Source organism: Microtus pennsylvanicus, chromosome 2 (assembly GCF_037038515.1).
Source record: "Microtus pennsylvanicus isolate mMicPen1 chromosome 2, mMicPen1.hap1, whole genome shotgun sequence".
In the NCBI taxonomy this organism is placed as follows: Eukaryota; Metazoa; Chordata; class Mammalia; order Rodentia; family Cricetidae; genus Microtus; species Microtus pennsylvanicus.
The window spans coordinates 149,835,478-149,858,014 of record NC_134580.1 but is presented as its reverse complement, the minus strand read 5'-3'; the positions used below and the strand labels follow the sequence as shown (position 1 = coordinate 149,858,014).

The window sequence follows — 22,537 nt, the reverse complement described above, 5'->3', positions numbered from 1 at the left end:
GCAAAACAGGCAAGGTCGGGTGTCAGCAAATGTGCTCGCTCTGCTCACATCACCCTGTGTACATTGATAGGTGCGTGGCGACCCTGAGCGGCCTGGTTCCTGCCCTAACCCTAAGGCAGGATGGGGGTCATGAGCTTTGCAAACCTGAGTCCTTAGAGTTTACCCACAGTCACCTCCTCTGGCTCAGGTTCTCACACTCTGCTGACTGAGGAGCTTGCTGTCGGGTTCGGGAGGACATGGGCCACACTGACTCCATTCTCCGCTGGATGGCCACACAGCCAAGAGCATATGGACAGCGCCGACTAAACCTGATTGGTTTAGAGAATCAGAAGAAGGAGGGATGTGGATCTGGGGGGAGTTGGAGGGGAAGGAATATGATCAAAATACAATGTACAGATTCTCAAAGAAGTAACAAAAATATTTTAAATAGAAATAGCATAAAATGAGGGCTTTAGGCAAAAAAAATATATACTTATTTATATCTTCTTCCTTGGTGATAAATGTACCCAGCTGATAAGGTCTGCATTGAAGGCTCAAATCCTAGAATGGAACACTGTGGTGTTCCTGTAGAGACCCGGGCCACCAGTCCAGTTATCAAAATGTCTTATGAAAGCTTTGAATATAAAAGCAGGAAAAGGCACTGTAGATGGATGTCTCCATGTAGACCTGTTAGACTCCAGGGCTTTGACATCTCGTTGTGTCTCTCCAGCTTAAAGGTGCCTGTGTAGATTTGGGTGTGAAAAAGCAACTGAGGGTGGACACACACTGGCATGAAGCAAGTGTTTCCCACTGCACGGGCCTGTGGTTTCTGCCTTGGCTCCTCCTCCACTGTGCTGGCCAGTAGCGTGAATCACACGCTAGTGATTGGAGCTTCCCTCCCACAAGCCAGGCAACAGCACGGAAGACCCTGGAGGAACAACCTGCCCTTGACCCATCCCCAGACAAAATCCTTATGGTCCAGATTGCTGTCAGGTGGCCAGGAGGGGGCGGGTGGTAGGGAAGCCCAGTGTGCAGAGATGGGGAGGAAGGAAGTGGGGAGGACCAGGAGACTATGCACACGTGAAGAAAGAAGATGGAGAAAAGCCAAAGTGAGGAAAGGAAAGGAGAGCCCTGGACGCAGAGGGGGATGCGGCACGCATGTGCTCGTACGCATATACACACAGATGTTCCCAGAGCAGCTTAGTGGGGACAGGCATTTTCCATCGGTTTACACAATGACATTCTAGGTCCCATTTTCCTTTTGTTTTTGTACTTGATAGAGAGGCAGCCCAGGGCCTCATACACGCTGGTAAGAGCTCTGCCACGGAGATGCTCTCCCAAGCCTCTAAGGTCTATCTTGAATACTTATCAGATGTCTCAATGGGCAGAGAAGTATCTCGAGCCATGTGAAGCCCACAGCTCCAGCAAATGGTGACACCACCCTGCACTGTGTGCCCACCAGCAACATGTCCTTCTGCACCTGTGTGGACCTCAGAGCCAAGTGCCTGGCTCACACCCCTTGCTGGACAGCCGGACCTCACTCTCCCCAAACAGAAGGATCACATCTGATAATTTAAGGGATTCTCCTGGTCATCATCCCGTGCCCATCCCCGATTATCACATATGATTAACACATTTCATTCTTTTCCACTCAAGTTCACCTTCAACCTCATGAACAGAATGCAACTAATGTCTCCTGCTCCTCCATCTATTTCTGAAGTAGGCTCTGTACTCTCTAAATTTCGGAGGTCATCCTAGGTGGCCTAGATCTGGGGCACAGAGCACATCCCCAGAACTATCATCCAGGACTGCTCGAAAATCTATTCTTCTTTCCACTCACTGGTCTTAAGACTCAAAAGCCCCACAGGTGAGCTTTGTATGATGCTGGTGCTCCAAGCTCAGGACCATGGCTCCCCGTCCCCTGGTCCAGTGGCCGGATTAAGAGTCTTTATGCTTGGTGGTCGTGGGCAGGAGATAAACAGAAATAAAATAAAAAGATGAGCTTTACTTTGTGTCTTTATATGTGTTTACATGTGTGTGCTTTGGTGTGGAGAGCTGGAGGCCAACCTTGGGTGCCATTCTTGGACAGTCTTTCTCTTGGACTCTCTCACGGATCTGAACTCATCACTTGGGCTCTGCTGGCTGGCTAGGGAGTCCTAGGGATCCACCTGCCTCTGTTTCAACAGTGCTGGGATTACAAAGTCCACATCCAGCTTTTGGACATGTATTCTAGGGACAAACTCAAGGTCTCATGCTTGTACAACTAAGCTGTCTTCCCAGCATCATTTTGTATCTTTTAAAAGTAATTTATATTATAAATCCCCCAGATGATAAATCTAATATACAATAAATAAATGTGCTTAGCCGAGGACTATTTTTGTTCCACAAAACCCAGATCACAGAGGGCAGGAACTGCGTGCACAGAAGAGGCTCAGCTGTGGCATGTCAAATGATGTCAAGATGCATGAAAGAAAGGAGCTAAAAATAGACTACCAGGCTCAGCACCAAAAGCTCCAGGGCTCTAGAGCATCAACCTTGGGATCCAAGAGAAACTGGTTCTGACTGGGTGCTCAGGCTGGGTCCTTCCTGCTGGCAGCTCCACAGGTTCACAGTGTGTGACTTCAGGGGAGGCAGGCTACCCCAATAATGTGTTAGATGTTTACAAGTAGAACACTCTGAACATACATGATATGAGCCATCACTCCACAAGCAAGGTGATTGCATTATGTAACAACAGACTCCAGGTTGAAGGTATATGACAAGGACGGGGGCTGTCACTCCTTAGCAGTCAAGGAATCAATATAAACCATTTTCCACAAGAAAAATGCATATATGGATATGTGTGTGTGTAAATGTATATTGCCTGTACAAAAAACTGCAATTACATGAGCTACTTACTTAAGATGTGATTCAGAGAAGGACCACAGTGTATGTAAAGAGCAGGCATCTTTCCAGGGGGGCTTCCTTTTTCTCTTGTTTAGCTTCACTGGTACAAGTTGTGAAGTTGGATAGCAGTGAATTCACAGATAATTCTGGGAATGTTTACTTCTGCAAGAGTCACACCTAGGAGTCACACCTAGGTGACGACTGCACGGCAGCTTCCAAACAGCTTTCCCTGGATCCTCTCTCTACCCAGACAATCCAGCTTTGATTATTTCTGAATGAATTTCAACCATGATGGGTTTTTTTTAGATACATAATTTATTATTCCTAGAGATTGTGTTTTTAAAATGAGTGCGCATTTCACCGTTCCGTACCTCATCCACAAAGCAGAACACAAGAACCAACCGCGCTGCACACACGCCAAGTGTGTGAGCTGACCTTCTTCCTGGGCCCACTAAGGAGAAAGAAGCTTTTGGTTGGGGGGCGGGGGATGAGGTAAATCTGCCAGCATGCAGACTTTACTCTTCTCCTGAAGTCCTTGGATTCCAGAATGCCCAGTTCCCACTGGGTCAAAATATCCCTGCAGCCTGAAACAAGGCAGGCGCCTTAGGAAACCATGAACTTAAAATCACGTACCTCCCTGACTCGGTTTCCCCACTCCTTTGCGGGCTCTAACCTTACTTCTGAATGACTGAATGCTTTCACTGCAGAATCAGACAGTAACCTGCCTATATCCCCAAGCTGGAACGCTGGGGCAGAGACAGCGACCCCAGGGGACAATAACCCCTGATGGGGAGGCTCATTTCCAGCTATACACGACTGCCGAAACAGCCATCCGGGAGGTTGTGCTGTATGCCAATTTTTCAGAAAACATGGTTTGAGAACAGGACACAGGCAGACCCAAGGAAGCAATCTATTGTTTCCCGGAAATTATCCCGCAGCTCGTGATGAAAAGGCATGCAGGTAGAGCTTGTATGTCCAGCATAGAAGTAATAGGTTACAATGACATTCCATGGAAACAACGGCCAGTGGGCTCTTTCTGGGCTCTAGGACACAAGCTCAGAGCTGGCCCTGGTCTGACCCACAGGGACACGTAAACAGGACCTGCCTATGGGAGGATCAGCACCCCCCCAGATGCCAGACTCAAATCCCACATAACCCTTTGATTCCAGAGAAAAAGTCGTTCCCCCTCAAGGCTGCAGCAATGATTTGCTCAGCCTTCGCCGGTCAAAGGTCTCCCCTAAATAGATGCCCACCCTAGCGGGGAGGGGGATTCAACTTGCCTCATGGCCAAGGTCAAGGGGTGTCTCTGGATGGAAGTCTCCATTTTCCCCAGCAACTCAGCTTTCCTGCAGTTCCTGGATGTTCCCGAGTGCCCTGGGCGGCAGAGGCTGGCAAGGAGCCCCAGGCTTGTTCACTGGCTCATTCAGACTCCGAGAAAACCCTCTAGCCCAGCACCTCACAACGCTGCAATTGCCAGGAAGCTTCCGTCTGCCTTCGGGGGCTGAAGCCCATTATTATCTGTAAACTTTCTTAAATACAGACATGCGTGAGCGGAGCAAGGCTGGGGTGAGGAGGGCAGCCCAGGGCCAGAAAACAGCTCAGGGGACCAAGGGCCTGGCCCCTCCCAGCCTCCGCTTTGCTCCAAACCCTCAGGAATATACACACTCATTCTTGCAGCAACTGCTCTCAGACTTGGACAGTAACAAAGACAGAGTTTCATGGGGCTTCTGTGACTTCCCCACACTCCAGCCTGCAGTCCCGATGCCCTCACCATGTATGGACTTCAGTCTGTGGGTCCGCGGTTCACCAGGGGATTCTGACACCCAACCCATGGACAAAAACGCTGATCCCAGCCAGGCCACAGAGTGAGCAGCAGGCCACTGTCCAAGGCTCACCTGACATCCCATACTCACTCCCAGGCTGAACTTCTGGCTTGGGCTCAGGACCAGAAGGTCAGTCTCAGGGGGGCCTAGGGAGAGAATGTCCATCCTCAGTCTTGATGGCATTCATGCCAAAGGCTTCTGTGGGGTGGGGCTTTATATCACAGGGCTTCAACCATGTGTCCAACCTCTACCCACTGGATGCTCTTGGGAGCTCCTGTTCCACTTCAGTTATCATGGCCAAAGTGCTTGGCAAACTGTCCACGTACCCTGAAGGCAGGAAACCCCTGGGTTGAGAATCCCCACTTGGAAGAAAGGTTGCCGTGGGTGGAAATGGTACCACATTTTCTTTACCACAAATAGGCAACCTGGGCCAGAAGCAAGCTAGCCAAACTCTGTCACTGGGTCCTGTAACATCAGTGCGGCCCAGGTCCTTCCCTGAGTGTAAGAGGGACAGATGACCCAGGCTTCCCAGCACATCAGGGGTGTGCTGCTCCTCACTTCCCAGAGTCACCCCGATAACAGGAGCCCCTCCTCGGGGCTGAAATAAGGTAATCAAAAGGGTTTAACAGATAGCAAAGGCTCAGGGCCATGAACTGGGGGAGGCAGAGAAGATGGGGGCAGCAGAGATAAAGTAACTCAAGAGTGAGCCCAGACACGGAGCCAGCCCCCCACACACAAAAGTTCCTGGGGAGAACTGCATGTCTATTGCCTGTTTGCCAAGAGCCACTTCCCTGTAAGGATTCTGGATAATCTAATTCTGCAGCCACTGATGATCCTGAAAGATGCTCCTCATGTCCTTTAGAGTCCTTGCCTGGTTAATGACACCTTTGAGCCCCATCCTGCCTCGGAAGAAGCCAGCCTCGGGCACTGAGCTGGCCCAGAGATACAGAAGGCAAAGGTTTGGAATGAGTCATTAGTAGATCCAGGGTCATGGTCGGGGCAGCAGGAGTCCAGGGGTCTGATCTGTGGGCAGGCAGATATTTCTTTATTGGTGAGGAAGCTGGGGTGAGGTAGATGATCTACACCCCACCATCCAGGCCCATTAGTACTGCCTGGGGTATTTCAGCACTGGGCCTCAAGTTGGAGGGTGGGGGGTTCCAGGCTGGTCACAGGAAGCCACTGGAAGGTCATTTGAGGGTAATGTTGAGCTTCTGTGTAGCAATAACAAGAAATTATTTAAGAAGACACAAGGTGAGGAGCCACAGTGCATGCAGAATAGCTCAAGTGGAAAGTGGGTGACAGAGAGGGACCCCCAGATTCCCAGTCTTCTGGACCATCAGCCAACCTTTGATGCATGCTTCCTGTCTATCACCCCGGCTCCTGATCTGCTTGGTGTGCGGGGCACTACCAACTATCTCTCTCTTCCTTTCCCACCTCTGTTTCTGTCTCTCAGTCTGTGTATTTCTTGGTCTGTTTGTCCTTCCTTATCTCTCGCTGTACCTCTGAATCTGTCTTTAGCTTTCTTACTGTCTCTGTATCTCCAGTGTAGCTGCCACAATCAGTCCTGCGCCCCACTACCTCACCCCTGTACCCCACTATCCTCCCCATTCTGAGCCCCACCACCGCACCCCACTTCTCTCCCCATTCTACTCCCTTCACTGATCCCCTGGAACACTACACCTAACCCTATATCTCTGTGCAGCAGATCAGGGGCCTCACAGTTTGGCTGGGAATGCGTAGACTCAGGGCACATGTGGGCACAGGCTAAGATGAGATGCCATGACCCAGGCCCCAAGCTGATGACAGGGCATGAGATGTCTTAGGGCATCTTCACATCGGGCAGGTTTGTGTCAAACTCTGGCTGCTTCTGTGAGGCTGAGGAAGGAGCCATGGAAAATGGTGTAGAGTACCGAACCATCCAAAGCCCAGGTGAGAAGGAGCCAGCTTTGTCTACCCCAAAGTCAGGGGTGTCCAGCAGATACTGACCCATGGCCCCTCTTCCTCTGTATCCAGTCTCTGGGTCCAGGTTCTCTATGGATTTTCAAGATCACTCAAACTGCCTTTGGGGTTCTGGGCCCGGGAGCTTCTACACGCCTGATGAGAAGCATGCTATATCCGGGACCTCACAGCTTGCCTGCCCACATTAACTGCAACCTTAGTGTCCCTGAGACCACTGATGCCATGACTGTCTCAACTGCCTTTTCACAATTCCTAGTGCCCCTGAGGAGCTAAAATCCTCCCCTCGGTATCACAGACCCCCCCCCATACTCAATACCAACACAATCCAGTCACCACCCATTGGGCTACCTCCTCATGAGAACATGACAATCCTGCGCTCCTCCTTCACACCGACCCCTTTCGCCCAGTCCCTCCTTTAGGTCTCCCACAGGGCATTTCCACCTGGTTCAACCTGGAGTCCACGGGCAGCATCCTAATGAGCGCTTGACTGTGACCACCACGCTCTAGTCCCACCATCTACTTTCTCTTGTTTCTATGCCCAAGCACAAAGCTTATGATGTAAGTATTGTGCACCAAAACAAACTCATTGCACTTGCCTGGAGAGAGGCACAAATATTGTCATTGCCTTGACTCAGCCCAGCTGGTTCTGCACCCTTCCCCAGGTCTTATGGGGTACACTGAAATCAAGCACCTTGGTGTGAAAGGGGAGCATCCTAGGCCAGCACAGCCCTTTAGGGTGGCAATTCTCTATATTTTAAGAAGCACTGTTCAAATTTATGTCTCAGAATATATCCAAAGAAAAATATAATCCATCGCAAATACCATGAATGCTATGGACACGGAGGAGTCCCCGCGATGTTGGTAATCACAGCGAACGTTTCAAAGCTCTGAAAAAGGCCCCCTCGCCAGGGGCACAGCTAAGTAAATTTTCTAAAGTGGGTGTTTCCCTGGGAGACTGCTTGTGCCTTGCCTGCAATTTGGGAAATGAAACTTCAATTTAGACTACTTGAAATAGATGCTTTCGCTTGATTACAAAATAAGACAAAAACCAGCAAGCCAGGTGCAAAGTAAGCACACTGTACGAGGAGAGGAGCAGATTGTTGGTGAGAGGTGGGGGAGGGGCCTGGAGAGCCCTGCATTCTAACCTCATGGAAACTGAAGGACAATTTCCCCTGGGATGAATAGGATGGGGCTTCCACAGAGGTTTAGCAGGAGCCAGCTAGTGATGGGGGTATCTGCTGGCTCTGAGGAAGGGGCATGGTGCTCACGGTGAATGGTAAAGGGTCTGCACGAATGGCTGTCCTGACCCCACCACAGTGATCGGCAAGCAGCCCGTGGTCTTAGCCCCGGTGGGAAGCACTGAACTGGACAAACCAAAGCGTCTGTGTGATCTCTGAGATGAGGAGCCCACACCCCAGGGTCTCAGTAGAGGCGGTTCTATCACACATGCACTGACATGTGTGTTTGGTCCAGCAGTTGAGGGTCCTTATGCTGGGCTCTGACCTCCAAAGCCACTGGCAGCTGCAGTGGAGACTCTAGAGCCATCCTAGTATGGTCTGAACACTAACTTCCTTCACCAGCTCCTGGAATGTGGGCTTAGCTGCTATCCAATGGACTCTGTGAAGTGATGAGCTCTGGGGGCCTCAGGCTGGAAGAGATATAGAGTAGGCAGAGTCAAAGAGAAGCCATGTAGCTGCCAAAGGAGGCAGCTGCCATGTAGCTGTCCAAGAAGCAAGAGGTAACAAACTATGAGCCTCTTGGTAAAATACAAAATAATAAGGGTTAATTTAAGATATAAGAGCTAGCTAGAAATATATCTGAGTTCTTGGCAAAATAGTGTTGTAATTAATACAGTTTCTGTGTGATTATTTGGGTCTGGGAAGCTGGGAAACAAATAGGCAGTCTCTGCTTCCGCTGCTACCTAACCCAGAGACTCTGCCCTCACAGAAGGGAGGGGCACAGAGGACACATGAGGAATACATGGGATACACAGGGAGTGCCTGGAATGCTGCAGACACAGGCTGCAGAACAGCAGATGCCACAGACACAGGCTGCAGAACAGCAGATGCCACCAGAGAGAAGCTGAAGGACCCTCCCTAAAACCTTCAGATTCTGTGTGGCCCTGCTCACATCTTGACTACAGAATTCTCACCTCCAGAGCTACGGGAGAGCAAACATCTCTCACATCAAGCAGCTAAATTGGAGGTCATTCATCATGGATGCCTAGAAAGTAATGTACACAAATGTACCTCTCTTTCTTTCTCTCTCTGCCAAATATACTACAATGTGTGTGTGTGTGTGTGTGTGTGTGTGTGTGTGTGTGTGTGTGTGTGATGCACACACACACATACATTAGTGTCAAATCACAGGAATTTGGCCCCAGCCTACTTCAGGTCTCTCTACCTACCTATTCCCATCCCCAGCCTTGGTTGCCTTCCTACTCTTTCTGCCTGGGTGACTATAGAGATCCCCCCTAGCCTCTAAGCCCACACCCCAATTCCTCTCCAAAAGAGGAATGCCTCAGAGATGTAGACCAAACCCTGCTGGCCACAGATACCACACTTACCCCCTTCCTTGTTAGGACAAAATCTCTTTCTCTCCACAGCTAGAGATCCTTCTGCTGGGTCATGACCTGAGCCAACCCTTAACAAGGGAGGCACACACTGCTGCTAAGTAAGAAACACTCTTCCTCTTCTGCCAACCCTTTCCCCCTTGTCTGAAGAATGCCCTTCCCCGCGGAGTCTCAGGGTGAAGGTGACAGTGTACACAGAAAACCATTAGGCACCTCTACTCTAAACCAGGCCTAGTCTTGCTGCGCCCTGTTATATTCTGATGGCGTGGCTGGCTCGGGTCTGTCCTTCCCTCCAGACTGCAGCACTCTGAGGGCGGGATGGGTTTTATTAGTCACCGCCACAAGCCACTGTCCTGTGTGAAACCTGGCACTCAGTAGATGCTGGGATGAGAAAATGATTGGATGAGTGAAAAAAGGAATGAAGGACGGGCGGAAAGACGAAGGGACGGAGGGAGGGAGGGAGGGAGGGAGGGAGGGAGGGAGGGAGGGAGGGAGGGAGGGAGGAAGGGAGGGAGAGAGGGAGGGAGGGAGGGAGGGACAAAGGGGGGAAGGAGGAAGAAAGGAAAGGAGGGAGGGAAGGAAGAGAAAGGGAGGGAGGAGGAAGGGAGGAGGGAGGGAGGAGGGAGGGTGCAAGTGGGCATGCCAAGTTTCTCAAATACCAGGGTGATGTCTCTAAATTGTCCCCTCAGCAACTCTGAGAGTCCTTTCCAAGGGAATCACACAGAGGACAAGAGAGGCCTCCATCTACCTGCTGGAACCATCCATGCACGCAGAGCAAATTTCCATCTGAGTCAACTTCCTGGACCCACCCCTCCCACTGAGAGGCACGTCTGTCACTACATGGCCAACCTGACATCATAGTCGCAGAAGCCACAGGCATGTGGGAGGTAGAATTCAACCTCTCAGGTAGCCCTACAGAAGCCCTAGGGGGCCAACTTTCACACCTGTCTCAGAGGATGTGGCCAAATACCTTCACCATTTGCCCTTCCCTCTGGGTCTGAAGACTTAGGGGATGCAGCCTAGTGCAACGTCCCACTCGCCACCTGCTCATCAGATCTGGGAAAACACAGGACAGGTGTAGGGCCAGGAGAGCCTTCCCCAGTGATCTCCTGATTTAATGTCTTCCTACTTGTCAGGGGCCGAGGCAGTAGCTACTGCAGAGCCGTCCTGTGTTGATAACCTTAGCCTTGTTATGTGAGACAAGTCACCTCGGACTCTCCAGGAGCAAGCTATCCTCACTGTGGACACTCGGGATTTAAACACATCTACTTCCTTTTCTGTTGTGGTAAAATCCTCTGACGAAAAACAACTCAGGAGATGAAAGTTTATTTGGGCTCAGCTTTTTCAGGAAAGTCTGTAATGTCGGGGAAGGTATGGCAGCAGGTGGCCAGAGCAGGAAGCTGGCAAAATGAGAGACCAAGAAGTGGAACGAGGTTCTAAACCTTCAAAGCTCACTCCAGTGACACAATTCCCTAGCAAGGCCATAGCTCCTAGAGAGGCTACAACCTCTCCAAGCAGCACTGCCTACCAGGGACCGAGTGTTCCAATGAATGAGCTCCTGGGGACATTTCTCATTCACACCACCGAAACATATGACCAGCATCTGCGTGGAACGCGGTGCGGAGTGTGAAGTGGAGAGGATGTTATCCAGCTGACTTTCCTGTCCCTGACTGATCGTAGGAAGGAGAAGACTTCTAACATTTTTGTGAAATACTGATGGCAGGGGACAAATTAGAGTATGGGGAAGCTCTGGTCCAATGTACAACCGCCCAGTCTTCAAAGAGAAACACAAGAAAACAGGAGGATCCTAGAGCGAGATGGGCGCCTCCCCAGGTAGAAAGATCCTAGAGCGAGATGGGAGTCTCCCCAAGTAGGACACAGGTGTCCTCTAAAAGTAGGGGGACCAAGGATGAAACCCAAAAGAAATGCCGGTAACTCCAAGCTCAGGTTCTGAAGTCTGGGACATGGAATAGACCTGAGAAAGCCCTGAGAAGAATCACTTCTATTTTCTGCAGATAAAGCCAAGAAGCTTAGAGAAGAGCTCCTCTCAATAGGACACAAGAATTGGAGCATCTTGTTGAGACCCCACATCAGCTAGCCAGGATGCAACCTGCATCAGACAGTGCGAGGTTGATAAAGTGCTTACACTGAGCTCAGAGTGATCTCTGAGGACCTGAGGGAAGACAAGAGAAAGACCGACTGTTCCCTTGGGGTGCTTCAAAAGGCAGAGAGCACTGCAGGCCCAGCTCAGCTTTGACAACATTGGCAGAGCACTCCAGCTCTGATGGCTGGAAAGCAAGGGCATAGACACTGTCATCTGATACAACATGTTGGGCAAGCAGGACGAAACAGGATCCCTGGAGGAGCAAGAAAATCTGATCTATAGTCAAAAGAGGAAGAAACCATGCATGCATGCATGCATGCATGCGGGTGCACACGCACACACAGACACAAACACCGCACAACTGCCTTGCTATTGAAACAACTAGGCAGGGACTTTAAAATAATGACAATTTTAAAAATGGTGTGTGAGAGGTTGACAATATAAATAACCAAGAAAAAGTGATATAGGAAGGATAAGACACACCTGAATGGAAATGGTACCATGAAAAATGCAATATGAATGAAAACCCGACGAGATTACCTGAGTGGTAAACCAGACAGAGGGAAAGAGGAGGGAAAATAAACAGTAAAGGTGGGACGGGTGTAAGGTACCGATAGCTGCATAGCAGCAAGAAGCCCCGCTGTGGGCCGGCTGGTTTAATGGAGAACCAAAGGCAGAGGCAGCTATGAGAGCCCTCATGGCCAAACCTCAAGGACTGGACTCAAAGTCAGCCTGCAAAGGGGCTTAGATTGAAGAGAATGCACCACAGAGGGCTGGGTGCTCCAGGACGCTGTCAACAAGTACAGCATTCCCCAGGCAACTGGTGGACGCTGGCAGCTTGATATGATGTCAGTAAAGACAGCTTCCCAGAGAGGCTGGGGGAGGAGACAGAGTGGGGCCCTCAAGAGAGACCCCATAACCCACCTTTGGATAACCCCCCATCGTCTTGGGTGACAGTGCACACCCCAGTGACAACATCTCCAACTGTGGGGGTTGGGAGGAGGAATGAATCCTAAAACAGCCAAGAAGTAAATGGTGACAAGCCTGCAGCAAGAGAAACCTGTGTCTGCAGCTGCTATAATATATTGTCTAAAACGCCCAGGTTTCAGGACGTAGGCAAGATGGGAAATTGTCACCAACACAAGACTGAAAACTTCCTATGAAAGAGCTAACTCAGTTATCGGACTCAGCAAAATCTTCACAGCAGCCATTATGTCCAATCCAATCAAGCATTTTGACAAGACAGGGATTGTCTACAAGAATCCAGAGTAAAGTCTAGGGGAGAGCAGCGTGGTGCATGGGACTGAACGGAAGAGAAAGCTTCACTGACAGAGGCCAGTCATATCTGGGAAAACAGATGTGTCCCCTTGCCACATAGTTGGTTTTTCTGTGACCACCAGAGAGAGAGGCCCAAAGGGAAGGGATGAAGAGAAGTCAAGGTGTGTGCCATGCAGCAGACCCACAAACGCAGAGTGAGAGTCCCAGGATGACGGGAGTGAAAAAGAATAGGGGAAAAATCTAAAGGAAATAATAACTGAAAACCCCTCCCCCTCCCCCCCAAATGTTTTAAATAACTTAAACACATGTCTAAGAAGCTGAGCAACCTCCAAATAGGAGACTCACACCGAGACACTTTGAGATCAAAATAGTAAGAGACAAAACAAGGAGAAAAATCTGAACAATAGCAAAAGGGAAGATAGCCCAACAAGAGAAAGGGCGGTGTCTCTTCTGAGGAAACTTGCAATGGAACACCACTTTAAATGCTGGAATGGAGAGAGACTGTCAGCTAGGAACCATAAAGTCAGAAAAACCTTCCCAAAGGGTCTGTGAGTCTGATACAGTGGCACATGCCTTTGATTTTGGGAGTTAGAGGTAGGTGGATCTCTAAGTTTGGGGCCAGCCTGGTCTACATGGCAAGCAGTAGGCCAGGGGGGGCTACACAATGAGATCCTGTTAATAATAATAATAATGTGAATTTGTAGGCATTTTCAGTAGAATACAACATAAGATATTCTTAAAAGAGTTTCATAGCAAGAAAAGCTAGGAACATTTGTTCTGGCTAGTTTTATGTCAACCTAACACAATCTAGAGTCGTTTTGGTAAAAGAAGCCTCAACTGAGAAAATGTTCCCACCAGATCGGCCTATGGTCAAGCATGTAGTGCATTTAACTGATGACTGATTTGGGAGAGTCCAGCTCCCTGTAGACCATGCAACCCCCGGGCAGGGAGTCCCGGACACTCTAAGAAGTCGGCTGTGTAAGTCGTGTGAAGTAAGTCAGTAAGCAGCAGTCCGCTAAGACTCTGCTTCTGTTCCTGCCTGGAGGTTTCGCCCTGACCTCCCTCAACGAGGGAGCGTGCCCCGAGAATTGTAAGATGAAACAAACCCTTTTATAGGCAGAGGCTGCTCATTTGTTCCTTCCACCCAGACCCAAAGTAACCGCACAAAAATGGTATTAATTAAAGCACTGCTTGGCCAATCACTTAGGCACATCACTAACTAGCTCTTATATCTTAAATTAACCCATTTCTATTTATTTGTGTATTGTCACATGGTTGTGGCCTACTGGTAAGGTTTCATCTGGCATCTGGCTCCTGTGGCAGCTTCATGGCTTCTCCCTGACTCCGCCTTCTTTCCTCCTCTACTGCTTGGAATTCCTACCTTGCTGTATTTTGCTGAGCCACTGGAAGAAACAGCTTTATTCATTAACCAATAAAAGCAACACATAGACAGAAGGGCTTCCCATACCACCCTTTCCTCCCATGGTACAGCAGTAGAAACCTAGCTAAGACAGCATGTTTTAGCCTAAAAGCAAGTTCCAGGAGCTCCATCAAGGAAAGTCTGTACCTATAAAAGTCATCCGAGGGAGTGTTTCCCCTAATCTCCTGACTGGCTTAACCAGACAGCATAAATGTCCCCACCTGCATGCAGCTGCATTTGTGCTATGGATCCAAATGCTCAGCAACACCAGTCAGAGGCGTGAGTGTGGAAAAGCCATGCGGAGGAAGGGAGTGGTGTCAAGGGTCAAGAATCTAAAAGAACAATTGAAGAGAACTGGAAAGAGCAGCTAAGAAGGCAGATGAAACAAAACCTCCTAGAACAAGCCTTCCCTCCCTCATTCCCCCAGCTTCCTGAGATGGACTCTGGCCAAGCGATGGCTGTGACGCTGTACCGTCCCACTCAGAGCATTTCAGGTGTGGCCCATCTAACAGCGCGGAAGGGGAAAGGACCAGTTCTCTACAGAAGCGAGGTCCATACCGGCTTCGACTTCAGTCAGCGTGATTTCTGCACATTATTCTGATAACTCAGGTATATGGGTTTATCCCCAGAACAAGAACTGAGAAAATAACAGTCATTAAACACATGAAATGTCACACTAAAAGATGGTCAATGTGTCAGGCATACCAGTGCACACCTTTAATCCCAACACTTAGGAGGCAGAGGGAGGCGGATCTCTACGCACAGAAGACCAGCCTGGTTTACAGAGAGGTTTTCAGGCCAGCCAGGGCTACACAGTGAGACCCTGCCTCAAAACAAAACAAACAAACAACCCAGTGCAAAAGCATCCAAGGAAGAATAGAGAACAAGTAAGCATGCACTGTGGAAACAGACGGTGAATGGTACCGCAGATTTACTAGCAAGTATAATGACAATTAAAAGTGAATGGCTTAGACCATCCAGTCAACGCAGGAGACCACTAAAGGGTCAGATCCAGCTACCTGCTGTCTACAAGATACAGATTAAATGGCACCAGAGGAGAAAAGTAACAGACGGTAAGAGATACACTGGGCAGACAGAAACCATTCAAAAGCTAGAGGGGCCATACCAGACACTTATTTTAAAACAAAGTTATTAGAGATACAAGAATGGGTTTATGATGATAAAGGTTCAATACATCAACAATGAATAGTAAAAGCACACACACACACACACACACACACACACACACACACACACACACACACATTCAGTACCAGCTTCAGGGCTGGAGAAATGGCTCAGCAGTTAAGGGCACTTGTTGCTTTTGCACAGGACCCAGGTTTGATTCCCAGCACCTACACGGTGGCTCACAACCATCTGTAACTCCAGTCACAGCAGAGCTGACACCTTCTCTGACTACTGTGTTCATCAGAATGCACTCAGTACACAGACATACATGCGAGCAAAATATTCATACATAAGATGAAAATAAATCTAAAACCTTTAGAAAAAATTAGAACCCCTAAGTAGAGAAAGTAAAACCTGGTGGTCAGATGCTCACTGCGTAGACACTGCCTCCAAGGCCCCAGATGCTCACTGCATAGACACTGCCTCCAAGGCCCCAGATGCTCACTGCATAGACACTGCCTCCAAGGCCCCAGATGCTCACTGCGTAGACACTGCCTCCACCTGATGCCCTGAGTTTGAATTCTGGAGCCGCTATGATAGAAGGACAGAAGTGACTCTCACAGGTTTTCCTCTTACCTCCAACTGAATGCTGTGGCAAATTTCCCCCATCCCTAGCACACGGTAAAAAAAAAAAAGAGTAAATAAAAAAATCCTTAAGCTAAAAAAAAAAGTACCAAATTGATAGAATGGAAAGGAAGCGAGCAGCTCAAAAATAATAGCCGGAGACTTCAGCTGCCCACTTTTGGATATGAATAGAAAAGCAGGCAGAAGAGCACAAAGAAAACAGAAGGAAATGAGGAAATGACTGAGCAACAGACGATTATCCCATAGGATGGACACAATGGGGCGCTTTACCCAGCAACAGCAGACAACACATTCTTTTCAAATGCACATGGAACATGGACCACAGTCAGGAGAACATACAAGCTAAGATCTAGAGCTAAGCTCAAGAAACGTAAAGAGATTGAAATCATATATATGTCACAATAATAATTAGGGGGAAAGGCCATGTATTTGAGGAGAGTGTGGAAGGGCTGGGAGGAAGGAGAGGAAGGAAAAATGAAACAGTTATATTTTAATAACATTTTAAAGGAAAAAAGACCACATATTTAAAAAATTGAAATCATATTTAAACCCTGGCTTCTGACCAAAAAGGAACAAAACAACACATCAATGACAGCTGGTGTGTAGTTCATGCCTTTATGCCCAGCACTCAGGAGGCAGAGGTGGGGGGATCTCTATGAGTGTGAGGCCAGCCTGGTTTACAGAGCTAGTTCCAGCAGAGCCAGCATCATGTAGAAAAGCCCCTCTCTCAGAAGGAGGAGGAGGAGGAAAGAAATCAATAATAATAATAATAGTAAAATAATTATATTTGCATAATTCAGTATCTAAATCCTGTGCTGGGGGCTCCTCCCTCCCCTATGATGGAATGTTGGAGGAATCGTGTGGAATATCACGCCTCTGTGAGTTCAGGAGTACGATGTGTAATTCGTGTGGAATATCACGTCTCTGTGAGTGAGTTCAGGAGTATGACACGTAATTCGTGTGGAATATCACGCCTCTGTGAGTTCAGGAGTACATGTAATTCGTGTGGAATATCATGCCTCTGTGAGTTCAGGAGTACATGTAATTCGTGTGGAATATCACGCCTCTGTGAGTTCAGGAGTATATGTAATTCGTGTGGAATATCACGCCTCTGTGAGTTCAGGACACGTAATTAGTGTGGAATATCATGCCTCTGTGAGTTCAGGACACGTAATTCGTGTGGAATATCACGCCTCTGTGAGTTCAGGACACGTAATTCGTGTGGAATATCACGCCTCTGTGAGTTCAGGAGTACAACACGTAATTCGTGTGGAATATCACGCCTCTGTGAGTTCAGGACATGTAATTCGTGTGGAATATCACGCCTCTGTGAGTTCAGGGGTATGACATGTAATTCGTGTGTGATATCACACCTCTGTGAGTTCAGGAGTACGACACGTAATTCGTGTGTGATATCACGCCTCTGTGAGTTCAGGAGTACGACACGTAATTCGTGTGGAATATCACGCCTCTGTGAGTTCAGGACATGTAATTCGTGTGTGATATCACGCCTCTGTGAGTTCAGGAGTACGACACGTAATTCATGTGTGATATCACGCCTCTGTGAGTTCAGGAGTACGACATGTAATTCGTGTGTGATATCACGCCTCTGTGAGTTCAGGAGTACGACATGTAATTCGTGTGTGATATCACGCCTCTGTGAGTTCAGGAGTACGACACGTAATTCGTGTGTGATATCACGCCTCTGTGAGTTCAGGAGTACGACATGTAATTCGTGTGTGATATCACGCCTCTGTGAGTTCAGGACATGTAATTCGTGTGTGATATCACGCCTCTGTGAGTTCAGGACATGTAATTCGTGTGTGATATCACGCCTCTGTGAGTTCAGGAGTACGACACGTAATTCGTGTGTGATATCACGCCTCTGTGAGTTCAGGAGTATGACATGTAATTTGTGTGTGATATCACGCCTCTGTGAGTTCAGGAGTACGACATGTAATTCGTGTGTGATATCACGCCTCTGTGAGTTCAGGAGTATGACATGTAATTCGTGTGTGATATCACGCCTCTGTGAGTTCAGGAGTACGACATGTAATTCGTGGCATCTCATCTCCAGCACTTTTTACTCTCTGAACTTTGAGGATATTTAACTTACCGAGGAGGGGGACTCAAAGAACTACAGTCAGGGAGCACAAGGGGCTAAAACTACCAAGTTACAGAAGCAGCAGGAACCACAACAGAACTGTGAACTGTATGCCGGAAGTCAATGACATACAACTTGACAAATTCCTAGGGAGCTATGGATTAGGGTAACAGCTCTCTACTTCCATGAAGACATTAAAAACCATTAAAATGCATACTTCAAATGTATCCATTTTATGGTATATGATTACATCTCTATAAACCTAGATATGAAAATAATTTTTAGAAAGTCGAAGTGAGGTATCATTTCACACACACCTGAACGTCAAAATAAAAACAGCCTTCAGTCCCCACTTCTAGAAAGGCCATGAAGCAGAGGGAAGGCAACCTGTGAGAAACTGCGCATGAGATCTTTAGGATGCTAACCTTATGCCTACCTTACATCCGGACAAGTTCACTTTTGCAGGTTACCCAAGAAATAAAAACATCTATCTACAAAAAGACGTTACACAAGAATTCACATAATCCAAACTTTTTTTAAAAAAAAAAAAACATTGGCTACAAACTGGAAACAAATGTCTCTCAACAAGAGAACAAGCAAATTAATCACACAGTAACTTTCTGTCCATCAAGGAAAAAGAACACACACTCGGGTACGGATGAGCTCTAAAGCATGGTATCTGGTGAAAGCGCACACGCTCACACACACATGCCGCATGGCTCAGAGCGCAGTCTATGGCTATATAGTAAAGTGGCTGTCTGGGCTGAGGTAGACTGACTTCAGTAAGACTCTTGGACACCGCTAGGAGTCTAGTACTTCATATCTCATCTGAGAGGCGCCCATCTGGACAGCACCTTCTTCCGGCCCACCGTCTCCCAAATGGCAGCAGTGAAAGGTAACACACCAAGTCTATATTAGAATTTTCCCGCAAGAATCTCTACGGAGTGACGTGTGTTGCCAGTTGCCTGTTAGGAGGTAGCAACAGGCTGATCTACATTTGGACGATGAAAATCGAGATCAGGTAAAGGTGGGTATGCTGTCCTACCCACTGCAAAGTCCCTCAGTTTGTCACAGACTGACATCGACATTCATTGATCATGATTCCCTGGACCTGAGATTTCTTCAGGGTCAGAGAAAGTGGTCCTACCTATACCTTTATGCATCTATTAATTTAAAAGTGTCTATAAAGAAGATTTTTAGTCATCAACTATATGTGAAGTACATATATATATATTATAAATATAGATAATATATGTGAATATATATTACAGATAGTGGGGTGGATGAAGAGGTGATAGTGATGATATATTGATTTCTCTCTCTCTCACTCTGTGTGTGTGTGTGTGTGTGTGTGTGTGTGTGTGTGTCTGCAGGAACGAGTCCATTCAGAACGCACTCCCTAAAATGGTGGTGGTTTTCATGCAAAAACTAAAGGAGATCACAGCTTTCTCTTTATGTAGATGGCTGGGTGAATAGATGTAGGTATCTAGATGGTCAATTAAGTGAACAGATGGATTTATAGACTAACAGATAAAAACAGATTACAAATGCATGATAGATGATAAATCGGTAGAAAGACAGACAGGATGGCAGACAGACAGAGGGAAGCAAATACCCACCCTGACCCATAACACCTCATTCTCTCTAGACACGAAACACACCACTGCTTGCTCATGCTGCTGTTTGACCAAGCATCCACTGGTTAAGAATGTGCGGGCCATTTCTAACCTCTTGGAAGAGTGGAAAATGGCACTGTGAGTCGCCTAACACATGTACTGTTGTGGCTTGCCAAGACGCTCTGGGACAAGAGTCCTGCGTGCGGCATTGGTAGCTCAAAGGTGACCCGCATGTGTGACTTTGCTAAATACAGTCAAACTTCCTTTCAAAAGGTTTTCTTTTCTGGTCAGTTTATAATGACAAAAGGATATAGTCTTTTAATTTTAATATTCCCTTTTTAAATTTCACATTAACTAATAGACACTGGGAGGCCAATAACACAGGAGATAGCTCAAAATTCAATACGAGCTTCACAGTGTGGGGCTAAGAAATGCAGTCCAAATGGGCTCATTTCTTTGAAACAATTTCAAGGCACACACACAGAAAATAAACATATATACTGCTACAGAATTATCAAAGATAAACACTTCGTCATTGGAGCTTTATGATGAGTTCTCTTTGTAGTCAAAGAAATGAAACAATAAAATGAGCAAGCACCTATCTGGAAAGAAAGTAAAACAAAGGGAGGGGGAGGGGGAAGAAGGAAGAGCCGGGAGGGAGGGAAGGCAGGAGTACATTAGAATGGGGGTCTATGTCCTAGCAGCAAGCCCCTGTCTCCTCAACTCCCACCCCACCCACACCCACTCCAAACCCACACTAGCTCCCACCTGCCCCCAGTCCCCACTCAAGCAAGACCCAGGAGCTCATGGTGTGACCCCTCCGTAGCCGCTAGCTCTCTCGCAGGACAAGGTGTCCCTTGTTACCCTTGTCATTTTATGCTTTGTTGTGCAGACAAAGCTGCAGTGAGCATCCTGGATGCCTCCTGCTGCTCCTGGAGGTGACTTTCTCCAGGGCAAAGGCCCAAAAGACATTCTGAGGCCAGAGCATTCCCAGGTCCAGGAGATGTGTGCCCCCTTTCCACCACAGAAGCAGGGCCCTCTCAGCCCGATGGCCACGGCGTACTCACGGATGCTGTGTTTTAATTCGCTCTTCTGACACAGACTTAGCATCTGGTTGGTTGGTTTGCATTGAGTGTGGTACTGTATTAAAGCAGGGATTCTGACTTTGAGAAGAAAAAAAAATCTACATATTTGGCTTTTAAAAAAACGCAGTCCCTACTCCCACAGGAATGAACAGCACACCCCACAAAAGACAGGGGCCAGCTTTTCATATTTCTCCTCTAAAAGCCTGGGCCATTTGAACCCGCAGCCTTTGTGTAAACCTTGGCACAACAATCCATGCGGCATGGACTGCCTTAATTTCAGAGGAAAACACAGGCAAAACCACACAGAATTTCCTTCGGAACGCCCTCTGATATTTTAATTGGTGGCACTGCCACCACAGAGAGCCTCCTTTTCTCGTTTTCCTGTTTTCTTTGTGTGTTGCAGCAAACGCACGGATTTCTAAGAATCTCATGGTAGAGAAAACCAACTAGACACCATGCTGGCTTCCTGCAGGCCTGGGAAAAGCATTTGGGGCAAACCCGCGTGTTCCTTGCATTATGGTTTAATGTGTTTGCTCCTTTGCCAACGGGAAATCCTTCCCAGATCCTGTTACATCTCTGTCTATACCTGTAAGAAGAAAATATGCACACACCTAGAAATTATTCTTCCCCTTCTGACAGACAACTTTGCCAAATTTACCTTTTGACCTCCAGAGGAGGGCTGGTGTTGGTTTTATTTTTTCTATGTTCCAGTGTGATGTGTGCATGCGCATGTGTGTGGTGTATGTGTCCGTGTGTGCATGCATGTGTGCAGCGTACAGATAAGAGACAACCTGTACTGTCATTCCTCAGGGAAGCCCCACATTTTTCATTTGAGACAGAGTCTCTCACTGGTTATAGGCTGGCTGGCCACTGAGTCCAGACCACCAGGAATACATGTACAACCCACCATGCCTGGCTTTAACACAGCTAACAGAGATCTAACTCAGGTCTTCACAGGAAACAAGCACTTTAGCCACTGAGTCACCTCCCCAGAACTAGGGTTGAATTTCTTTCTTTAAGATTCTTTTTAAAATTATATGGGTGGGGACGGGGGAGGGGGGATGTGCACACGTTAAGTGTAAGTTCCTGTAGGGGCCATCAGAGGGTGGCTGACAGCTATCCCGAACACAGAATTACAGGCAGTTGGGAGCAGCCCAGCATGAGTGTTCAGATCTCCCCCTATTCAGGACATCCACACAATTCCATTCCTCATTTCACTAATCCAAACATGACCTCTCTAGCCCCAGAAGGAAGGGATGGCAATAGGTGTGAGCAGGCTGGGGAAGAACACCCCCCCCCCATGTTGAGCCAAGTATGCCACAAGCCTGTTCCTAGGAAGGCAAGTCACTGGGTAGTTGGTGGTTGGTCCCACAAGTCTTTGGAGCTCCCTTCTCCCAGCCTCCATGGTCTTTGAATAATCACATTAAGCCACCTTCTTGCTTGCTGGGAAGCTACCAGAGGTCCTAAAGATCATTTACAGAGTGAGGAAGCACCATGAAGTCACATGCTTAGGGCCAGCAAGCTGGCTCTGCAGTCAAGACACCTACAGTACAAACCTGGATCCCACAACAGAAGGAGATAACTGACTCAGGAGGACTGTCCCCATGACCTCCACATGCTGTCCCCTGTGTCGGCTTGTGGGTGCGACTGCGCACGCACACAGGTGTGACCTGAGGAAGTGTGTAACGTAGTCAGAATGATCAGTTCTCCACGACTCAGGAGAAAGGGCAGGAGAAGAAAGAAAGAACATGTCTGCTTCTCCTGTCCTATATGGATGGCTGCATGGAGGGCTCCCTCTCACCGTGGTCTCAACCCCAGCTGATCTTCCCCAGACTCCCACAGTGATGTAAGATCCTCTCCAGACACTGATTGTAAGCCCCAGTCTTGTTGACCCTCGTGTGTGCACAGTTCCTGTTCATGGAGACTGAGCTCCTGTGG

General features: G+C 48.1%; 1 protein-coding gene across 3 annotated transcripts in view; it reads right to left on the bottom strand.

Moving 5' to 3' along the window:
• Positions 1-22,537, bottom strand: part of Phactr3 (phosphatase and actin regulator 3) — a 207,782-nt gene that overhangs the window by 126,082 nt on the left and 59,163 nt on the right. The window contains exon 1 of one of the 3 annotated variants that reach the window (XM_075963275.1): positions 4,146-4,465. The exons of the other annotated variants lie outside the window; for them this stretch is intronic. The gene's annotated coding sequence lies outside the window, so the exon portion shown is untranslated. Of the gene's footprint in view, positions 1-4,145; positions 4,466-22,537 lie in introns of those variants that run through there. 3 annotated transcript variants of the gene reach the window in all.